Below are 19311 nucleotides of genomic sequence, written 5' to 3' on the forward strand. Positions count from 1 at the left end.
AATAGATAGAATGAATAAGATCTAGTATTTGATAGCACAACAGGGTGACTACAGTCAACAATAAATAAAATATAATTTATTGTACATTTTAAAATAAGTAAAAGAGTATAAGTGGATTGTTTGTAACACAAAGAAAAGGTAAATGCTTGAGATGATGGTTATTCCATTTACCCTAATGTGATTACTGTGCATTGTATGTCTGAATAAAAATATTTAATGTATACCATAAATATATACACCTACTATGTACCCACAAAAATTAAAATATATATATATATATATATATATATATATATATATATATATATATGAATGATTGTAACCTGAGCAAAGTGAATATAAGGTTTTGAAGACTCTGCAAAAGTCTTATGTTTTTACTGGAAAGCAATTCATTTGATCAAACTTAAGTTGCAAATATTTCTTTGGGGTGGCCGCTCAAGGCAGTTCTTTTATTTTCAGATGTGCTACTTTGAATCTACCCCCATGTATGCTTAGTTCCAGTGTAATGCCCAGACCCGCGACGACCCAAAAGCAACCACCAGAGTCCAGAGACAAAGCCAAGCGGCAGGGATCACTTTATTTCGAGTTTGAACTCGGTTCCCTCCAGCTAGGTATCAGATCCTAGGGAGAGACCCCGAGCTCGGTGTTCAGCCGTCTTTTTTAGTCAGACACAAATGAGTTACAGCAAGTTACAGAGTCACTGGGGATTTTTACAGTTGTAGGTTTACAATTGACTGACATTTAAAGTTAAACATTAGTCAGTTGTTCATTGGTTCCCGCCCTTTGACCAAACCACAAACGGCCGCTTGCCCTGCTAGGGACTTTCCAGATAACCTTGTTGTTTTAGCATTAAGGGGAGTTTCCTGACTTTTCTGACCTCTGATATTCAGTATTTTTCCACTCCTCATTCCCCCCTCTCTCTGGTACCTTGAGAGCCAATCTTGGGTCTTATATGTCTGACTCGGAAGTCTCGGTGAGTACAGGTTGGTACTGGGCTCTCAGGACCATAAGCTGGACAGTGTTGAGTCTTTCTTTTACAAAGTTTGTTGATCTGTTTATTATACATGGTCCTATAGTGAGTAAGAGAAGTATACTTATGAATGGTCCTATGAGGGGCACTAGAAGGGAGTACATGGAGGAATTCCACCAGCTGTTGGCCGCAGAGATGAATTGTTGTTTCTGCAATTCTAGGCTGAGTTTATGTAGCTGTTGAACTCACGTTTCTATGAGTCCAGATTCATTTATGTAGAAACAACAATCTTCTCTGAGGAAAAGACAGGTCCCTCCTTTTTCGGCCGTTAACAGGTCTAGTGCATGGCGGTCTTGTAAAGTAACTTGGGCAAGGGAAGACAATTGTCTCTGTAATGAGGCAAGGGATTCGGTGGAAGCTTCCATAGCTATGGAGAATTGATGAAAGAGTTTTGCAGTGCTGATAAGGGAGTGACCTAAAGCTCCCCCGGCTAGTCCTGCAGCAACTAACGATGTGGTGAATGAGACTCCGGCTACTAGGAGGAGGAATATAGCTCGTTTTGGTCTAGGGAAAGGGGTGGAGTCCCACCTGGAAAATTCTGCAGGGGTGCGCAAAGTTAGTTGGGGGACTAGCGTGACAGGGAGACACAGTAGGGTTATAGTGGCCTGAGTGGAAAGGTTCTTATATAGGGTCCCATTGCACCAGAAGAAAGAACCGGGATGGGCAAAGAGGGTTGAGTTGGGAGTGGAAGTTGTATTACAGAGGGTAGTGCCGGCATTTGAATAACAAAAGGAAACTTGTGTCTGTCCAGGGTTTAGGAACAAGGGGACATCAGGGATCAGGGGTGGTATGTGGCTATTGTTAGGGTTTAGGCTGAGAGAAGCGTTAGACGGGCCTGGAAGTGGAACTGCGGTTAATGGCGGTCGCCCTAGAGCAGCACAGAAGAAGCATGCAGAGAGATTGCCTAGGCCAGTGGCGTTTGCGATTTCTAACCCTTCTCTTAATAGGGATAACCAGGAAAAGGGGTGGGTAGGAGTTAAAGTTGAAAGCTGGACATTTAATTCCCTTTCCTGGTTCTGTATAGCCGCGTGTAGGGTGGTCTGGATCTGAACAAGGGAACGCCAGAGAAAGAGATGGCTACTAGGCCAGGTAGTTCCTGAAGTCAAGTACATAGCCCCTTTTTGCTGGGAAGTCCAACGGGGGTCCCAGGGGTCCCAGATAACCCAGGTGTAGCCTGATGTAGTTTTAAAGAAATTGTGTGACTGCCACGTTTGACTGGATAGGGACTCAGAATTTTTTAGGATTTTAACAGTGTGGATTTTGCAGGACCTATATGGACAGCTGACACTTTGTTCTACCCATGAGTTATTACAATAAGAGAGTGTTTGGTCAAAGAGGAAACAAATTGTGGGTGCTGCTTTTCCTGGCTGGTGTTTAAAATCAGTGAAATTTAAATGGATGGGAGTGCTACAACCCCCAGGGGGACAGTCAGCAGTGCCTAATACATAGCCCTTTTGTTCTGTCTGAGCATAATTGGTCCAGTTCTCAGTCAGGAAGAAACGCCAAGCGAAAGGGGATGTTGCCAGGTTCGCCTGGGTCTCCCCACAAGGGATCCATAAGAGTAGAAGAGTTATAAAGGAGGTAGGTGTCATAGTTACAGTTTAGGTTGCTGACGGCAAAGAACAAGTTTTAGAGGGTTTTCTTTGGTCCGGTCAACTGTCCAGGTTGCTGCCTCTCCCGTCGAGGATGTAACAAGGTCCGAGAGCGGGTCTATAGGCTTGGCGTGGGTGTGATGAATCCAGGCAGTGATGCCTTCCACTTTGAGGGCCATAGGCGTAGTCAGGATCACCTGGAATGGTCCTTTCCACCAGGGTTCTAGGGTTTCTTGTCGGTGGCGCTTGACGAGGACCCAATCTCCTGGTTTGTATTGATGTGGAATGGGTGGAGGTCCAGCTTCATATAGTTCTTTTAGCTTGGGCCAGACTTCCTCATGAACTCTCTGTAGGGCTTGTAAGGAGAACAAAAAGTTCAAGACCATTATCTGTGTCAGCTTTGAGGAGATTGTCTTTAAGGTTAGGGATGATGGGGGTGGTTTGCCATACATTATTTCATAAGGGGTAAGTCCTAGTTTATAAGGAGAGTTACGTGCCCAGAACAGAGCGTAGGGGAGGAGGACTACCCACTTAGCGCCAGTCTCCATGGTCAATTTAGTTAGGGTCTCTTTTAATGTTCTATTCATTCTTTCTACCTGACCTGAGCTTTGGGGTCGATAAGCGCAATGTAGTTTCCAATTAGCCCCAAGGATGGAAGCCAGTCCCTGACTTACCTTTGTGGTGAAGGCCGGCCCATTATCCGACCCTATCATGACTGGAAAGCCGTACCTGGGCAGGATTTCTTCTAGGATCTTTTTGGCCACAATCTGTGCAGTTTCTTTCTTTGTCAGAAAATCTTCTGCCCATCCTGAGAATGTATCTATAAAAACTAGTAAATATTTGTATCCATATTTTCCTGGCTTTATTTCAGTAAAGTCAATTTCCCAATATATACCAGGTCTATCTCCCCTGTGTCTTTTTCCCGTGGTCTGGGTCCCGTGACTGGCGTTATTGAGTTGACATACTACAGTTTTTAACCGTGGCGTCTACTTTTTCAGGGGCATTTTTAATTTTTAGTCCAGTGTGTTGAATCAAATCTAACATCCGCCGCGGGTCCAGATGAGTGCTTCGGTGGATTTGTGCTATTATTCGCTGCCCCAACCTGTCTGGGAGAATGGTATTGTTGTTAGAATCTTTCCACCACTGATTACTGACCTGTGTTCCGGGGAGTTTACTTATCCACTGGAGGTCTTCTTCTGAGTATTCTGGGTGAAAGGGCAACTCTCTGGGCCCGGGATCAGGCAGCTGGAGGGTCAGCAGCTGAGGAGTGGTTTTAGCCACATCTTTTGCAGTCTGATCAGCCAGGTTGTTACCTCGAGTGACTGGGTTAGTGGCCTTTTGATGTCCCGGACAGTGGACGATAGCCAGCTTTCTGGGTTCCCAAAGGGCAGCCAGAAGATTTAAGATTTCTTCTTTATTTTTAATGTCTTTTCCTTCAGCTGTGAGGAGCCCACTCTCTCTCTGTATATAGCCCCATGTATGTGGGCGGTGGCAAATGCATACCGGCTGTCAGTATATACTGTCAGTTTACGGTCTTTGCCTAGTTTTAGGGCTTGTGCCAAGGCTATTAACTCAGCTTTTTGAGCTGATGTTCCTGGAGGTAAAGGCTCAGCCCAAATTATCTCAGTCTCTGAGGTTACCGCTGCCCGCGCATACCTCTGTCCTTGGTGAACGAAGCTGCTTCCATCAGTGAACGAGGTGAGATCTGCATCTGGCAGCGGTCGGTCCTAGAGGTCTTCTCTGACTCCATGCACCTGGGCTAGTATTTCAGCGCAGTTGTGGAGCGGCTTACTTAAGTCTGGGTCTGGCAGCAACGATGCTGGCAGACGTTAGGGTTGTCGGGGGCTTAAATGTTATTTTGAGGGGGTTTAGCAACAGCCCTTGATAATGAGTAAGCCGAGCATTGCTGAGCCATCGGTCAGGGGGTTGTCAGAGGATGCCTTTGACAGCATGAGGGGTGGTGACTTGTAATTCTTGGCCCATGGCCAGTTTGTTAGCGTCTTTGACCATCAGGGCCATTGCAGCAATCATCTGGAGGCAAGGAGGCCATCCTGCAGCTACCGGGTCCAGTCTCTTTGAGGGGTATGCAACCAGTCTGCACCAGGGACCAAAATTTTGAGTTAATACTGCTTTCGCTATGCCCCAGCTTTCGTCCACGTATAAGTGGAAAGGCTTAGAGACGTCCGGAAGACCCAGCATGGGGGCCGAGAGCAGAGCAGTTTTGATTTGCTGGAAAGCTTGCTCAGCCTCTTCAGTCCAATTGAAGGGCTGCTGCTCTTTGGTAGCCTGATAGAGGGGTTTTGCCAGTTCAGCGAAGCCAGGTATCCAGAGTCTGCAGAACCCTGCGTATCCCAGGAACTCTCTTACCTGTCGTGTTGACTGCGGTCTGGGGATCTGTAGGACAGTCTCTTTTCGAGCATTTGTTAGCCAGCGCTGTCCCCCTCTAAGTAGATACCCCAAGTAGGTTACCTCTGGCCTGCAGATCTAGGCCTTTTTAGCTGAGGCTAGATAACCCAGGTTTCCCAAGGTTTTCAGGAGGTCTTTGGTTCCTTGGATGCAGGCCTCTGGGGACGTTGCCGCTATTAAGAGATCATCAACATACTGCAAGAGAGTTATACTGGGGTGTTGGCATCGGTACTCACCAAGTCTTTGTGGAGGGCTTCATCAAATAGAGTTGGGGAGTTTTTGAATCCTTGTGGCAGTCTGGTCCACGTCAGTTGGCCACTTATGCCTCTCTCAGAGTCTGTCCACTCAAAGGCAAAAATTTCCTGCTTTTGGGGCTAAAGGCAGGCTTAAAAAAGCATCTTTTAGGTCTATATCATTGATTCTCAGGACTCAAGGTACTCAGGAGGGTGTATGGATTTGGCACCGTCGGGTGTATGTCCATTACCCTTTTATTGACTTCTCTTAAGTCTTGTACCGGCCTATATTCTTTACTGTTGGGTTTTTGTATTGGTAGCAGCGGAGTGTTCCATGGTGAGTGGCAGGGGCGTAGGACTCCATGATCTAGGAGTCGGCGGATGTGTGGTATAATTCCCTTTGGCTTCCAGGGCCATTGGGTATTGGCGCACGTGAACAGGGTCCATCCCAGGCTTAAGCTCAACAAAAATGGCAGGACGGTGCTTTGCTAGCCCTAGCCCTCCTGTTTCTGCCCAAGCCTCTGGGAAGTTCTGGAGCCAGGAGTCTATATTTTGGTTAGGAGGCGTTAACTCCTGGTGAAGCTGGTACTCATCCTCTAGAGTTACGGTAAGAACAGATAGTGGCCTGTTTTGGGAGTCAGTCACTTTGGGCCCTTCTGGTTGAAAATGGATTTGTGCCCCCATTTTTGTCAACAGATCTCTCCCCAACAGGGGACAAGGCCTGTCAGGGATGACCAGGAAGCTATGGGACACTTTCCCGGTTCCCAAGTTTACTGCTCTCTGGGTTGTCCATGGATATTTCTTGGTTCCTGTGGCCCCTTGAACCCAGGAGGAGTTGGAAGATAACTTTCCATAGGGCTTGACTAAGACCGAATGTTGTGCCCCGGTATCGACCAGGAACTGGACCGGGGACCCCTCCACTTGTAAAGTTACCCTAGGTTCGGGGAGGAGATCCGAACCCCGTCTCCCCTAGTCTGTATCTTGGGTAACTAGTATCGGCATAGATTTGGGCTGCCATTGTCCTTGGCCTGGCTGGCGCTGTTTCTTTTTGGGGCAGTCTTTTATCCAGTGACCAATTTCTTTACAGTATGCACATTGGTCTTTACTCAGATTGCGCCTAGGGGCATGCGTGGATTGGGTGCTTCCTGGTGGTGGTTGTTCTTTTTGGACGACCACCACCAGGACTTTGGTCATTTTCTCAGTGGCCCTAATTTGTCTTTCCTCTGGAGCATCTCTGTTGTTATAAACTCTCTGTGCTATGTGAAGGAGGTCCTGGACCTGTTTTCCCTCCAAATCTTCTAATTTTTGTAGCTTTTTCTTAATATCTGGGGCCGCCTGGTTGACAAAGGACATAACGACTGCTGCCTGATTTTCAGGTGCCTCTGGATCTATAGGCGTATACTGTCTAAAGGCTTCCATTAGTCTTTCTAGATAAACAGTGGGGCTTTCTGTCTTTCCCTGTAAAACAGAATATACCTTAGCCAAATTAGTGGGCTTGCAAGCTGCAGCCTGGAGACCCTCCATTAGAGTCTGGTGATAAACGAGTAGCTTTCCCCTACCTTCTGCTGTATTGTAGTCCCACGTTGGCCTGGTCAAGGGAAATGCTGCATTAATGAGGTCGGGGTTTGCAGTCGGTTGACCGTCATCTCCAGGAAGCAACTTTCTAGCCTCTACCTGGATTCTCTCCCGTTCCTCCGTTGTGAACAGAATGCAGAGGAGCTGTTGGCAGTCATCCCAGGTGGGCTGATGAGTGAACATGACACTATCTAGAAGGGCTGTTAGGTCCTTGGGGTTATCAGAGAACTGGGCATTCTGAGTCTTCCAGTTGTACAGGTCACTGGTAGAGAATGGTCAATACTGGAGTCTAGGGTTACCTGTGTCATCGGGGGGGTCCTATTTCCCTTAAGGGGAGCGCTACAGGGGAATCGGGAACTCGTGGAGTTGCCTCACGCTGGACACGCCCGCACATTCGCCCTGCCGGCCCTCCTGAGCCATGTTCACTTTCAGTTTCTCCTGGTGCGGCGGCCGCTTCTTGGCCCTCATGGCTTCCTGGGAGTGCGGCTGGTTGGGCTTGGGCATGGGGTCCGGGAGGGGGAGGATAAGGCAGGGTTCCAAGGATGCGAGGTCCTGGCTGTCAGGCAACACAGGGGGCAAGGGGGCAGTTGGAGTTTTTGGTCTTTTGGTGGTCCCAGTTGGTTGCGTGACTAGGGTTTTACAGGGTTCAGAGGTCAGCAGAAAGGGAGCTAGCCACAGGGGCGGATTTTCCACCAGATCTTGCCAGACTAAAATGTAGGGGATCTGATCTGGGTGTCCGGAACGACCTGGCAGGAAAACCCTTGATTTTACCTGGAGGATAATGGGGAGGCAAAGAGTTCCCTCAGCTGGCCAGCCTACGCCGAAGGTGGGCCACTCAGAGTGGCAGAGGGTTATTAATTTTCCCTTTTTAAGTTCTATACTGAGATCATGTCCCCTTGCTCTCACATCTTTAAAATTATTGACAAGGAGAGAAAGTGGTGTGGTCTGGGAGTTGCCCATTCCGAGGAAGTCCTGTTGATAGACGATGGGTGGTAAGGGATATTAGTGCCTGGTACAGGACTGGCTCCGAAGCTCCTGTAAATCAAGGTAAATTAGTAGCAACAGATAACTTCCAACAACCAAGATATATTGATCACTAGCGCGTCTCGGGCTTAGGACCCGACCAGAAGCAGATGGGCCACAGAATACAGAGCCCCAGATGAGTACCGGAGGACGTCTCCCACCGGCCTCCACTGACTGTCCTATAGCGCGTTCGCCAGGACTACATCAGTCTCATATACAGACCCCGCGGGATTATTCAGAGGCAGACAGACAACATATAAACAGAGCCAGCTTACTCACTTTTGCGATGACCCGTTGGCCTGGGGTCTGGTGGGCTTAGGGGCAATCCCGGACGAGCCCCCAAGATGTAATGCCCAGACCCGCGATGACCCAAAAGCAACCACCAGAGTCCAGAGACAAAGCCAAGCGGCAGGGATCACTTTATTTCGAGTTTGAACTCGGTTCCCTCCAGCTAGGTATCAGATCCTAGGGAGAGACCCCGAGCTCGGTGTTCAGCCGTCTTTTTTAGTCAGACACAAATGAGTTACAGCAAGTTACAGAGTCACTGGGGATTTTTACGGTTGTAGGTTTACAATTGACTGACATTTAAAGTTAAACATTAGTCAGTTGTTCATTGGTTCCCGCCCTTTGACCAAACCACAAACGGCCGCTTGCCCTGCTAGGGACTTTCCAGATAACCTTGTTGTTTTAGCATTAAGGGGAGTTTCCTGACTTTTCTGACCTCTGATATTCAGTATTTTTCCACTCCTCACCAGCCAGACTTGCCCAAAGTTGTTTACATAACTTGAAAATCACCCCCATTCTGGCTCTCTTCATTTAGGAATCTTCCCTGACTTCCCAGCAGCTGAGACTGCCCTGAATTTTGTCCTCTTGTCTACATGCCATAAAGGTTATGCGTTTTCTACTGAAGATTTGGTGGCAGTTTTGGCCTGGCCTCCCATAAAAGTCAAAAAAGGAGAAATGTACTCCAAATGAGACTCTTCTTTCAAGTTTTCACTCCCCTCAAGAATTATTCTGCTTTCATTCATTCTCAAGTGCCTTTGTGTATTTTTTTTTTTTTTGCTTTTTTTCCCAAAATTAATAGTTGTTATATATGGCAGTTGTGAGTCTTGTAGAAACTTAATTTACCATATAGAAGCTGACATGTAGTTTAACCACTGCAAAACTGAAGACCATGAGATAATCTTGAAAGAACCAGTAGAAACACAAAATATACAAAGGTGAACAACAATTCAATTAGCCAATGATTTCTTTCTAAAGTACCAGAACGTAGTGATATAACTTCTTCAAATCTTATCTAATATGAATTTTGAGTCATAAATTTCCTTTCCCTACAGCCAAGGTATAAGAGACGATACAATTCCCAGAGCTTATATGGCTTTGTTTTTATATCTATATATCTGATTCATTTTGAAATTTATTCTTGTGTATAGTGTGAGTTATGGATTCAATTTTGTCTTCTTCCAAATGACTATCTACTTACCCCAGCAGCATTTATTAAAAACTTCACCTCTGTCCCAGTGTTCTTAGGTAGCATCTTTTTCACATATTGAATTTCCACATGTACTTGGGTCTACTTCTAGACTTGGTTTTCTATTTCATTTATATGTTTATTCACTTGTGAGTTCCACATTGTTATAATTGTAGAGGATTTATATTTTAATGTATTGTAAGACTAGTCTCTTAGCATTTCTTTTCTGTATATTCCTAGCTATTCCTGTATGCTTATTTTCTCATATGAATTTTAGTATCACTATTCCTGACACTGGAAGAAGTGTCTGGTAGTATTTTTATTGGGATCACATCTTTATGTGTTTAGTCATTATATCCAAATACAAGGGATGTCCTTTTTATCTGCTCAAATCTATATCTTCATCTTTCAGAACTGTTTTAGTTTTATTCACACAGGTTTTGTGTATTTCTTGTTAAGCACATTTTTAATTTTTAAAATTTTTATCAATCTATTTAAATATAGTTTTATTTTCCATTATGTTATATGCATAGTTATTTTTATTTACATTAAGGTCACTGATTTCTATATGTTAATTTTATATCCTGTTGCCCTACCAAGTTCTTTCTTTCAGTTACTTCTGTCATTGATTATTCAGGGTTTTCTAGGAGTACCATCATACCATTTGCAACTAGAAACAGCTTTTCTATTCTTTTTAAATTCTTATGAGCCTAGTTGTTTTCTTTTCTCTAATTGCACTGGTTAATACCACCAGTATAATCCAAAATAGTAGTGTAGTATAGATAATATGATATATTTTGAATTAGTAAAATTGATAAACCTATTGCAAGCTTACCAAGAAGAGAAAAAAACAACAACAAAGCAATTTTAGAATTGCAAAATAGAATGTCACTGTACATCTTAGAGGTGCACAGTTCCATTAATAATGGAAAGATATTATAAACAAAGTTATACCCAAATGAAAGCCAAAAAATTCCTAGAAAAATACATCTTATCAAAACTAACACAAGAAGAAATAAGAAATCTTTCCAGTTCCTGAATAAAAGAGTGAATCAGTGTTTAAAACTGTCTCATAAAGAAAACAATGTTAAATCGCTTCACTAGCTAATTCTACCAAACATTTCAAGAGGCAATGAATCCAGTCTTACACCAACTTAGCCACAGAATAATGAAAGGGGTAATACTTGCCAATTATTTTTATGAGAACAGCATAGGCTTAATATCAAAGCAGATTAGAAGATGTAAGAAAATAAAATTATAAGCCAGTTTCACTCATTACCATGCACTACATAAATATCTAAAAATTATGCACATCATGAACATATTGATATTATCTTAGGAACATACGGGAAATTTAATATTAAAAAATCAAACAAGTTTTTTGTTACATTGATTGCATAAAGGAAAAAACCTCAAAAGATCATTTGTCTCATAATTCCTACTTTTGATGTTTATTCCTTAGAATAAGTGGGGATGTGGGTAAAGATGTTCCAAGTCCCAGTTTTTTACCCATTTCTCTCTCTATGATCTTTGCCATGTGACTTTGCAGTTTTTTTCTGTTAAAGATGGAGTCGATTTTCTTACCCTTGACTCTGAGTTTGGCTGTATAACTTGCTTGGCTGTGGTATTAGCAGATATGGACCCTGCAGAAACTTGCAAACATGGTGGTTCTACATTTCCACTTGTTTCTTGTTGTTTCTCAAACAGGCAGAGAGTGCTTCTGCCTTAGGGCCTTAGTTGTGTATGCTCCCTCCATCTGGAATGATCCTCCCTGTGGTTATCAGCACAGTTGACTCTTTGCCTTCATTCTTGTTTCTGCTTATTGCTACCCCATCAGAGGAGCCTTCTCAGAATATACAAACTAAATAATGTATCCCAGCAAAATAAGTACAGGGCATCACTATCCTGTTTTCCGGTTTTCTTTTGTGCACTCATTACATATAGAATGTTCATGTGTTAACTGGCCATCTTCCATGATTGGATTATGAGATCCACCAGTGCAGGAACCTTTTCTATTTTACCATTGAATTCTTAGTGCCTAGAAGAGTACATAGCAAATCAGTATTCAAGAATTATTTACCATACAAAGACTATGCCTTGGGTCTTACTGACTCAATCAATCTTTATTAATTTAGCAAAATGTAAGGCACCAGAACCTCACACATGCTGGGGGTGGAGGTGATAAAGTGAGGTGGAAGTTAGAAATTGCCTAAAGATGGAATACTCAATACTTTTAAAGTTCTTAACATGATAGAAATATTAGAAATATACTGCCCTTGACCTTGTTCTTTCCAGCAATCCCATACACTGAGAAAATCACAAACTGAACCTTCATAAAAAGCCACATGAAGGAAACAAGATGATAGATATACTTTGGAGAACATGAAGGAACTTCAAAGGAAGAACTTGAAAGATATAATGAGTAAGAAACATAAACATGGATAAAGCATTAATGAATGATGATCACAGTGTGCACGGAAGAAAATGAAGGAAAATCTTGAATAAAACATATATATATATATATATATATATAAACTGCAAGGACTCGGGTACTCAATATAAAGTGACCTATGAAATCCAGAAGTCAAAGAAATGAAAATGTGTAAAACTAATTTTCTCCTTTTATAACCAAAATATTTAGGTGTTGAGAATGTGGTTGTTTGCATAGTTGAATGTGTTGTCAATAATCAGGCAGATAATAAAGGATTTGTGGCTGTAACACGAAAACATAATTTGTAACAAAATGCAATTGAAGAGAGAAATAACAGATGCTCAACAAAAGCTGAATTCTGAGAATTACTTTCAAGGAAGTGACTCAATATGTATAGCAGTCTTGTCAGTCTTGTTCATACCACATAGACGCTTTCATAGCATTAATAGAATAAACTAGATGTTTCAGAAGAAAAAAAAAACCAACTATGTACAACAGAAGAAATAGCTTGCCTAACGGAGCCTAAATTAGTCTAATCTATTTTTAGTCTATTCTGCCCTAGTAGGCCCTTGAGAATTGGAGGGAAATATGGATAGAAAAAATTTGTTTTTTCCCAGCTTAATGACACTGAGATAGTCCTGAAATACATTTAAAAAGGCTTTATGTTCCAAAGATAACTCAGCTTCTGTCAGTCATAGAGAAAATAGGTGGAAAGTTTATTTTTATAACACATTTCCTCCAGTGGCCCTCTCCAGGGTAACTGCTTTGCAATACTACAAGCAATGGAAATAGAGAGGGATATCAACTCTGTGAGTACATTAAACATGTGTAAGTTACACAATGAATGTAGTCGAAAAAAATTCTTTTTGTTAATTTTGTTTCTCTGAATATTTCTGATCTCCCTTTCAAATCTAAGTCTAGATTATTCTCAGTCCAACATTTCTTCTTTAATATCTTTAAAAAATGTATTGAGTTCCACTTGGTGCTTGGCACTGTTGGAGGCACCAAGAATACAATGGTGAAAATTTATATGGCACCGACTCTAAAACCCTGTCTGCTTTTTGTCTTGAGGGCAGAATGGATGCACTGTGATAGCACCTACAATAAGAATAAACACAATGGTATGGATGTGCTTGGGTCAGAGACTTACTTTGTTTTGAGCATCGGAAGAGATATCATAGCATCTGACATCAGGAGACTGATAACCCTAGGAGTTAGGGGAGAAGGTGGTCATGTTCCAGGAAGAGGGAATAAACTGAATGTGAAAGGCAGCATGGAAGATTCAGGGATGCTGCAGACTTCATGATTGGAACACAAAATTGAAACAGGAAGTGGAGTGAGAAGAGGCTACCTCACTCCTAAGGGAAATCTATGTTCTCTTTTCAAAGTATCTCCCTTCTCTTCTTAAAAATTATTGTCTCTTCAGTGAGAGAGAACTGACATAACCAATTCTACCTTGCTTCTAACTTCCAAGATGTCCTTGTTTGTTCCTGGGCATAGGCCGAACTAACTTTGGGAGCAACTTTCTAGTTTAAGTCAAAGATGATAACAGCCCTTTATCAAAACAAACCCCCTTCTTATCTGGGGACTAGACTGCCTTTGCAGAACTAACAAATTAGTCAAAAGATTAGAAATTATGATTTAGGAGTTACGCAGCTGGAGGCTACAAGATTCTGACACTCCCCAAATTGCTCCTGGGAATAAAATCACCATTATAAAACCTAAGCCCAGGTTTGGGCTTAGATATTTTGCAGACCATGCACTTGATGGATCACCTGGGACCACTTAGATTGATAAACTGGCTCATCTGGCCTTGGGGGCCCCCCAGGAACTGACTCTGTAAGAAGACAGCTTCAACTCCCTGAATTCAGCTCTGACCAGACCAATCAGCTCTCCTGGCCCAATGGCTTACCCCCACCCACCAAGCTGTCTTTGAAAACTCTGATCCCTGAATGCTCAGGTAGACTGATTTGAGCCATAATAAAATTCTGATCACACACACAGAGACACACACACACACATAATTGTCTCATTTTGAATATTGTTTACACTGAAAATCTCTCTTCCTCACACCCTCCTAGGTGAAGTTTGATTCCATTCACTCTGTTTACCCTAAGATCTTAACATACTTTTAAAAACTAGGAAAATTTGTTTTCCACAAAATAGACACTCCATCCCACCCTCTCGTCTCCTGCCATTTAGCGTAACCTGAGGATAACAGATCCTCACACTGCCTTCCCTTCTCATATACAGAAGATAACAGAGCGTGCCCCACAAATGTATTCTCAAGATTTCCCTGGCTCAGCAGCAAAGAAGGAAGCATTTCAATGTGTGTGTGTATATATGGCAAGGAAACCTCAAAGGACGTCAGATGTGAGATTAAGCCAAACTGGAGTCTGAATTATTCTGCTGATATTCCTACATAATGTTCTTCTAATCTAGGGTGCATCTCCTAAAGATTGCTCTGTCCCCGACACTATTTGACAAAGTCTCTGGCTGGGGAATGAATGATGCATTTCTCAGAGCCCAGACAGCTATTGTGTGGGTGGGAATTCACACTCTGGAGGTCTGAAGGAAGATTTGCACTCTCAAGAGAAACATGGTGCAAAGAACATGTAAGCATGGCTAAGTTCCAGAAGCTAACTATAAAGAAATTCTTGTGTAGGGCCTTAGCTTTTGATGTGGTTTTCTCAAGGACAATAGAGATTATCTCATGAAGCATACAGGGTAAAAACTGTGGTGGCCCCTTTCCACCAAGCACACACCATATCATTGCTTTGTTAAGCTGGTCATTTCACCACTATGTGAGGACAATGTGGGGAGCAAAAGGAAGTGTGCCCTGATGCACATTTATGTCTCCACTGACTCATACCCAAGGGAATCAGCAATGCAGGAATGTCCCTGAAGAGCCTTCCTCATCATGAGCTTCTCAGCCAGTTAATTCTATTTCCTAAAATATTTTCCCTTTTATATTACAGACCAAACATTTATGTTACAAAATATAAACAGATGAAACACTCAAAGTAAAAATCATACCACTTCTATCATTCCAAAACAACCATTGTTAACATTTGATGTAGGTTCTTCTGAAAATTTTATCTTTCTATTTATACTTTTCTCTTTTACAAAATCTATAAATATGACTTTGTATCCTACTTCTTTTATCTAACCACAAGTAGTAAATATTTACCTGTATACTTTAAATCTTCTTTTATAATAACATTTTATGTCTGTATAGTGTTCCATTGTATAATTTCATTAATTTTGTATTGTTTGTTTATTCATAAGCTCAAACTTTTAGAAATGTTTGAACAATGGCTATCTCAGAGTACTTAAATATTTGAATTTTGGTTATAGTATTCTCTCTTCGTTCAGTAAACATTTAAAAATTTTTATCTAGGTGCCAGGTATTATTTAGGATTTATGAGAAAAAAGACCAATACATTTAATAAGTCTTCTGATTCAAAGTTATGTGATTGCGAAGAAATTTTAACCTTCTTAACTCTAACTCTAACCCTACTTGTGGAAGAAAGGTTCAGAGATGAACCTTGATGAAGAATCGCTTGAGTTGAATTTTGAGGGGTGATTTGGTGTTAGCCAGTTGAAGAGTGAGGGGAAGTGATGTTTCAGACAGAGAAAGCCATACGTCCAAAACCCCCAAACTGGTTAATTATCCTCAAAGTATAAAAGAGAGGACAGGGACAAGAAAGATAAGACTGCGAAAATATAAACGGTCAAACCATGCCTAGAGGTTGAGTCATACTCCTGAAGTATATGATGAATCTTTGAAAAGTTTTAAAGTGGCAAGTAACAGAGTGAGGTTCTAGAAATCGTGCTCTATTTCTACGGTAAGAGTGTGGGATGGGGATGGACTAGAAGGAAACAAAACTTGAAAACATACTGAGGAAGAATAGGAATACTCACTTGAATCTTCAGAATCAAGCCCATTCAAATTCATGTTGATGTTTGACATATTACCAGATACCACCTTCCAAGCTGGCACCAGTTCATTTATGAGCACTCATTGGACGTAAATGCTTTGTTTTAAAACTAACTGTACTAAACTCTTTCCTGTATTTCCATGGTTTTTTTTTAATTTTTTTTTTTATTATACTTTAAGTTATAGGGTACATGTGCATAACGTGCAGGTTTGTTACATATGTATACTTGTGCCATGTTGGTGTGCTGCACCCATCAACTTGTCAGCACCCATCAATTCGTCATTTATATAAGGTATAACTCCCAATGCAATCCCTCACCCCTCCCCACTCCCCATGATAGGCCCCAGTGTGTGATGTTCCCCTTCCCGAGTCCAAGATTCCTCATTGTTCAGTTCCCACCTATGAGTGAGAACATGCGGTGTTTGGTTTTCTCTTCTTGTGATAGTTTGCTAAGAATGATGGTTTCCAGCTGCATCCATGTCCCTACAAAGGACGCAAACTCATCCTTTTTTATGGCTGCATAATATTCCATGATGTATATGTGCCACATTTTCTTAATCCAGTCTGTCACAGATGGACATTTGGGTTGATTCCAAGTCTTTGCTATTGTGAATAGTGCTGCAATAAACATACGTGTGCATATGCCTTTATACTAACATGATTTATAATCCTTTGGGTATATACCCAATAATGGGCTTGCTAGGTCAAATGGTATTTCTAGCTCAGTTCCTCCTTGTACCTCTGGTAGAATTCAGCTGTGAATCCATCTGGTCCTGGACTTTTTTTGGTGGGTAGGCTATTAATTATTGCCTCAATTTCAGAGCCTGCTATTGGTCTATTCAGGGATTCAACTTCTTCCTGGTTTAGTCTCCGAAGAGGGTAAGGGTCCAGGAAATTATCCATTTCTTCTAGATTTTCTAGTTCGTTTGCGTAGAGGTGTTTATAGTATTCTCTGATGGTAGTTTGTATTTCTGTGGGGTCGCTGGTGATATCCCCTTTATCAATTTTATTGCGTCTATTTCATTCTTCTCTTTTTTCTTCTTTATTAGTCTTGCTAGTGGTCTGTCAATTTTGTTGATCTTTTCAAAAAACCAACTCCTGGATTCATTGATTTTTTGGAGGGCTTTTTGTGTCTCTATCTCCTTCAGTTCTGCTCTGATCTTAGTTATTTCTTGCCTTCTGCTAGCTTTTGAATGGGTTTGCTCTTGCTTCTCCAGTTCTTTTAATTGTGATGTTACAGTGTCAATTTTAGATCTTTCCTGCTTTCTCTTGTGGGCATTTAGTGCTATAAATTTCCCTCTCCACACTGCTTTAAATGTGTCCCAGAGATTCTGGTATGTTGTATCTTTGTTCTCATTGGTTTCAAAGAACATCTTTATTTCTGCTTTCATTTCGTTATGTACCCAGTAGTCATTCAGGAGCAGGTTGTTCAGTTTCCATGTAGTTGAGCGGTTTTGATTGGGTTTCTTAGTCCTGAGTTCTAGTTTGATTGCGCTGTGGTCTGAGAGACAGTTTGTTATCATTTCTGTTCTTGTGCATTTGCTAAGGAGTGCTTTACTTCCAATGATGTGGTCAATTTTGGAATAAGTGTGATGTGGTGCTGAGAAGAATGTATATTCTGTTGATTTGGGGTGGAGAGTTCTATAGATGTCTATTAGGTCCGCTTGGTGCAGAGATGAGTTCAATTCCTGGATATCCTTGTTAACTTTCTGTCTCGTTGATCTGTCTAATGTTGACAGTGGAGTGTTGAAATCTCCCATTATTATTGTATGGGAGTCTAACTCTCTTTGTAAGTCTCTAAGGACTTGCTTTATGAATCTGGGTGCTCCTGTATTGGGTGCATATATATTTAGGATAGTTAGCTCTTCCTGTTGAATTGATCCCTTTACCATTATGTAATGGCCTTCTTTGTCTCTTTTGATCTTTGATGGTTTAAAGTCTGTTTTATCAGAGACTAGGATTGCAACTCCTGCTTTTTTTTGTTCTCCATTTGCTTGGTAGATCTTCCTCCATCCCTTTATTTTGAGCCTATGTATGTCTCTGCATGTGAGATGGGTCTCCTGAATACAGCAGACTGATGGGTCTTGACTCTTTCTCCAGTTTGCCAGTCTGTGTCTTTTAATTGGAGCATTTAGTCCATTTACATTTAAGGTCCATATTGTTATGTGTGAACTTGATCCTGCCATTATGACATTAACTGGTATTTTTGCTCGTTAGTTGATGCAGTTTCTTCCTAGCCTCGAAGGTCTTTACATTTTGGCATGTTTTTGCAATGGCTGGTACCGGTTGTTCCTTTCCATGTTTAGGGCTTCCTTCAGGGTCTCTTGTAAGGCAGGCCTGGTGGTGACAAAATCTCTAAGCAGTTGCTTATCTGTAAAGGATTTTATTTCTCCTTCACTGATGAAATTTAGTTTGGCTGGATATGAAATTCTGGGTTGAAAATTCTTTTCTTTAAGAATGTTGAATATTGGCCCCCACTCTCTTCTGGCTTGTAGAGTTTCTGCCGAGAGGTCTGCTGTTAGTCTGATAGGCTTCCCTTTGTGGATAACCCGACCTTTCTCTCTGGCTGCCCTTAAGATTCTTTCCTTCATTTCAACTTTGGTGAATCTGGCAATTATGTGTCTTGGAGTTGCTCTTCTCGAGGAGTATCTTTGTGGTGTTCTCTGTATTTCCTGAATTTGAATGTTGGCCTGCCCTACTAGGTTGGGGAAGTTCTCCTGGATGATATCCTGAAGAGTGTTTTCCAACTTGGTTCATTTTCCCCCTCACTTTCAGGCACTCCAATCAGACGTAGATTTGGTCTTTTTACATAAGCCCATACTTCTTGCAGGCTTTGTTCATTTCTTTTTCTTCTTTTTTCTTTTGGTTTCTCTTCTCGCTTCATTTCATTCATTTGATCTTCAATCGCTGATACTCTTTCTTCCAGTTGATCGAGTCGGTTACTGAAGCTTGTGCATTTGTCACGTATTTCTCGTGTCATGGTTTTCATCTCTGTCATTTCATTTATGACCTTCTCTTCATTAATTAGTCAGCTATCAATTCTTCCACTCTTTTTTCAAGATTTTTAGTTTCTTTGCGCTGGGTACGTAATTCCTCCTTTAGCTCTAAGAAGTTTGATGGACTGAAGCCTTCTTCTCTCATCTCATCAAAGTCATTCTCTGACCAGCTTTGATCCATTGCTGGTGATGAGCTGCGCTCCTTTGCAGGGGGAGATGCGCTCTTATTTTTTGAATTTCCAGCTTTTCTGCCCTGCTTCTTCCCCATCTTTGTGGTTTTATCTGCTTCTGGTCTTTGATGATGGTGACGTACTGATGGGGTTTTGGTATAGGTATTCATCCTGTTTGATAGTTTTCCTACTAATAGTCAGGACCCTCAGCTGTAGGTCTGTTGGAGATTGCTTGAGGTCCACTCCAGACCTGTTTGCCTGGGTATCAGCAGCAGAGGTTGCAGAAGATAGAATATTGCTGAACAGCGAGTGTACCTGTCTGATTCTTACTTTGGAAGCTTCCTCTCAGGGGTGTACTCCACCCTGTGAGGTGTGGGGTGTCAGACTGCCCCTAGTGGGGGATGTCTCCCAGTTAGGCTACTTAGGGGTCAGGGACCCACTTG

Source organism: Rhinopithecus roxellana, chromosome 15 (assembly GCF_007565055.1).
Source record: "Rhinopithecus roxellana isolate Shanxi Qingling chromosome 15, ASM756505v1, whole genome shotgun sequence".
NCBI lineage: Eukaryota > Metazoa > Chordata > Mammalia > Primates > Cercopithecidae > Rhinopithecus > Rhinopithecus roxellana.